Genomic DNA, 4,236 nt, shown 5'->3' with positions numbered 1-4,236 from the left:
TACAGTAACACAGCCACGAGGGCACAGTGATGAGCAGCAGCTCTGGGGGGCTGGGGCAGCACAAACAGGTTGGTGGAAAGGGGCACAGCAAGGGTGAAAGTGTGATGTGACCTGCTGCGAGTGGCACACACCGGGATGTTCAGGCTAACACAGCACGGGGCTCCTAAGCACTTGGCATAACACTGAATAAAAGGGGTGGAGATGGGGATTACCGGGGAAGAGAAAAACTACTGAGCCAGCAGCCCCGGGTTTAAAAATGTTACGCTGACTCCGGGCAGGGATCCACCCCCTCCACTAGTTAGCTGCTGGGACAGCTTTGCAAAAGAAGGTGCAAAACCTCGTATCCTGGACAATTACAGAGTAACCGTCCCTGGGGGGTGCTTCTTCCTCATCCACATTAATTAGAAGTAGCTTTGCATCCCTGAAGTAGGACAGTTTATGTCTTTTCCAGACACCTTTAAAGTGTCTTGAGATTCTTTTGCTATGACCCAGAAACATCTGATCATGTTCAACACCATCAGTCTCCTGTCTGCATGTCTGCTCCATGGTGAGTCCCCCAGGCTAGTGAACAGTGTACAAAATGGGTTTCTTCTCACTGCTTTTTAGCAGGTTGCCTTTCTTCAAGCAGCCCTGTATTCCAGGCAGGTATCTGGGAGAGCTTTACCTTTTCCAGAGCTCTAGAAAAAACAAATATTTTCTGTCTGACACCACTTGGTTGCTCTCCTGTGTTGTCTTCCCCCACCTCCCGACCATTAGGGTTTCATTTTCCTAACAGTCTGTCATGGGGGCATTAAAACTGCTCAGTTTGCCCATGGCCAGCAGAAGGCCGGGGTCCCAGCATCACCCCTTGCCCTTGTATAACAAGTTTCACCGTCACCTGTGGCCACCCCTTAGCCTGCCAGCCACTTCCAACAAAGCCACACAGAAATGCAATGAAGTCATAGATTCCCTACACCCTTAAGCCAGTCCTTCTACTTCACTCAGTTTGTTACAGAAACACCTTCTTTTGGCACTTGGTCACAATTTCTCTCTTCATCTGTGTTCGACAGCAAGGTCAGGGAGCTGACCTGTCCCCTATGCTGAGGCTTCCTAGCCCCAGAAACCCGGGACAATACCCATCTCATAAGTAGGTCGACTCAGAGCTGGCAGGAAGCCTTTCACTTGCCTAAGGCTTCCAGCACCACCACCTTTCTGCCAAAGATTTGAAGGCTGGGAGAAAAAGCCTGTGGTCCCAGGCCATAGCAGCCCGCCGTGGGTGGCTTCGGCTCCCCCCGCAGCTTCCCCAGCACTGCAGGACCGAGAGGTGCTCCCCCAAGCAAACGGCTCCCGCTGATGCAGCCCCTTCCCCGCTGAGTTAGCAGGTGTGTGCTTCAGTTCCTACTCTTACTGCGAGCCTTCACCAGTACCACCTTCCAAAACACTAAAAATCAGTCGAGGCTCCTCTTACCTAAAGAAAAAGACCGATGAACGAAACGAAGATGCTCAGAAGAGAAGGCAAGAGTGTCCTCTCCAAAACGGGAGCCATCCCACACGGGGCCCCAGGTGCTCGTCCGTGGGACAGCTGGGCACAGAGCAGACTGCCGCCCCTTCAGCACTGCAAATCCCTCCCGAGCCTTCCCCAGCCATCACATCTCTCTCTCTCCAGCGAGCAGTCCCCAACCCGAGCGGCTCGCACCTCTCCACCCCACTCACCTTGTCTCCAGGGGTGCCGGGAGCGCAGTGCCCCGAGGGCAGGTGGCCGGGGGCTGTGCGATGCCGCAGAGCCAGCGCGTCCTCCCGCTGCGTTTAGGTCCTTTAAAGAGGGTGTGGGGAGGCCAGAAGCAGCCAACCGGCTGGAAATGACTTCTGAATATGCAGATGGACGTCCAAGAGGTCAGGTCCAGCGCTGCAGTCCAGCCACCTTCCCTACCACTCAGCTGTCTGTCTCCCAGGCTTGTAGCCCCTGGGGTCGGATGGGCAAGGGCTGGTGCTGAGCTGCTGGCTGCCCTGGTGGGCAGAGGGCCAGATGAGCAATTCCTCCCTAAGATTTGGCTTGGAAACCCCATCCAGGATGCAGGATGGTGAACTGTTGGTGAGATGATGCAAGTACACCAGGCTAGAGGCAAGCAGTGCTGCAGGCAAGAAGGGACCTGGTCCGGAGCTCCAGGTGCCACCCAACTCCCACGGAAAGCGCCCAGGCATTTCCAACATTCCCCGACATAGGGATACAGAGGCATTTTGGCTTGCCTGGGGGTCTGTGGTGTAGGATGTCACCAGAAAATAGAGCAACACAGGAAAAGACCCAGTCCCTTCCTTATCGCAGAGTTCTTTAGAGACACTGCTGCTGCCAGCAGAGCTGGCACCGCTCTCAGCTGAGCACACTCCAGGCCCAGGACAAACCCCTGGGGCACATGTGGTTGCAAAACTCCTAGTGCAGGAGCTGTGGGGTGGGTGGACAAAGCCTAGCCATACATGCCACACCTGGGGCTTCATCTGCTTTGCCTCTACATGCTTACTAAACACGGTGATGTTTGGTGTATTCATTTGGTAGGCAGGAGGCTGTGGCTAAAAGCAGTTGACATCAGGTGGTCATGTTCAAGGATATTAGCCCTCGAAAGACAGATCTTTGAGAAATCCCTGGCAGAGAGCCTTTCTGGCTCAGCTGCCTTTTATTAAAGCAGTCAGCACATCTGCAGATCCTCAGAGACTATCCCCTATTGATTTCTGTTCAAATTATTTTCTTTTAAAAGATCTCAAGGATGTTCATTGGAATTTATATTAGGAGACTATTTTGAAGGTTGCAGTTTACTATTCATATATTATTAAGCAATGGCTAAATTAAGGACATGTGTATAACGGTCTTGACTCCTCGAGAGATGCCTGGCTGCCAGACAGTCTTTCATGACTATCTCAAGTTAATTCTCAGATGGGTCATTTTGGCTTACAAGTTCCTTGGGTTTCCTGCTACCAGTGGATCCCCACTGGAAAGCAGGCAGAAAACAGAAGCTAGCTAGTGCATTCTCAGATGTTTTCAACATACAGACCACATCCAACAAATTGGGCTTACTTATGGACTCATTTGCCCATTTGCCACAGTGAGATGACCTCCCCCATTTCTAACCATGCAACATCCCACTGGCTGACACTTGTGACAGTATCATCCTACATGGGCCAGACCCTATGATTTGTCAAGGTGAGCAGGAAGACCATTGGGACAGCTGTCCAGCAATCCAGTTGGTTCAATGAAGAACACCATGAAATGGCACCCTTTGGTAATACAAAGGTCCATTTATGTACTGGGAATTGTAGGCAACATAACTCATAGGTCACACAACTGTAATGTGAAAATTCCTGTCTCCACATGTGCCGGAGGCAGAACAGCACGTGGACAAGCAGGGCTGCACAAAGGTAGCGACAAGCAGAACACAAGGCTGAAATGCTGGAGTTTCAACCCCAAGCCCCAAATTAAGGTTGACATATGGGTGATTCCCACAGCCCTTCCCAAAGTGGGGTGAGTTTACCTTTAGGCTTCCCTCCAGGGTGGGTCCGGCCTGGCAGACAGAGCCACTGGGTAAATGAGCCCCAGGTGTCCCACATTGAGTAAACAAGGGTCAGGTGTCCCACTTGGGGGTAAAAGCTGGGACCCCTTGCAGGCAGGGGCAGTGTCTGTCTGTGAGGTGGATGTCCTGTGCAGAGTTCCCTGTTGGGGAAGGACCTCCTGCCTCCCTGGGGCTGGGCTCCAGTCAGGTCTGGCTTTTGTAAATGCAGGCTGTGTGGAGATTCAGCGTGTGGCTTCCTTGGTCTTATGTGTTTGGCTTGTTGACTTGGTTATCACCTGTCCCTTCTATGGGAGGCTGCATTTCACTGTTTATTCCACCCATTGTTGGTCATGCGGTGGTGTTGTTGGGGTCAGTGGGATTGATGTTGATTATGTATAGTTTGTCCCCCCAGTGCTCACCCATGTACTGACCCTTTGGTATCAGATACAATTTGGTTATTGGTTCATCTTTATGCTGGCAGTGTCCTCTATGCTAGGCCTGATAACTGGCAAAACAAAGGCATAACACGTTTAACAGGAGACTCTTCAGGTACCAGGGCCCGTCCCTGCCCCGCAGCCCCTGCCCTAGGCGCGGATGGTACCGCCCCTCCGGGCCCGCTCCCCCCGTCCCGGGGCGGTTGGTCCGGCCCCGCGCACTTCCGGCTCGCGCCGGGCCTGCTTCCGGTGTCCGCCCTCCGGCTCCTCCCGCCGCCGCCGCG

This window comes from Athene cunicularia (genome assembly GCF_003259725.1).
Source record: "Athene cunicularia isolate RWA chromosome 5 unlocalized genomic scaffold, athCun1 chr5_part1, whole genome shotgun sequence".
NCBI lineage: Eukaryota > Metazoa > Chordata > Aves > Strigiformes > Strigidae > Athene > Athene cunicularia.
This window is presented reverse-complemented; position numbering follows the sequence as displayed.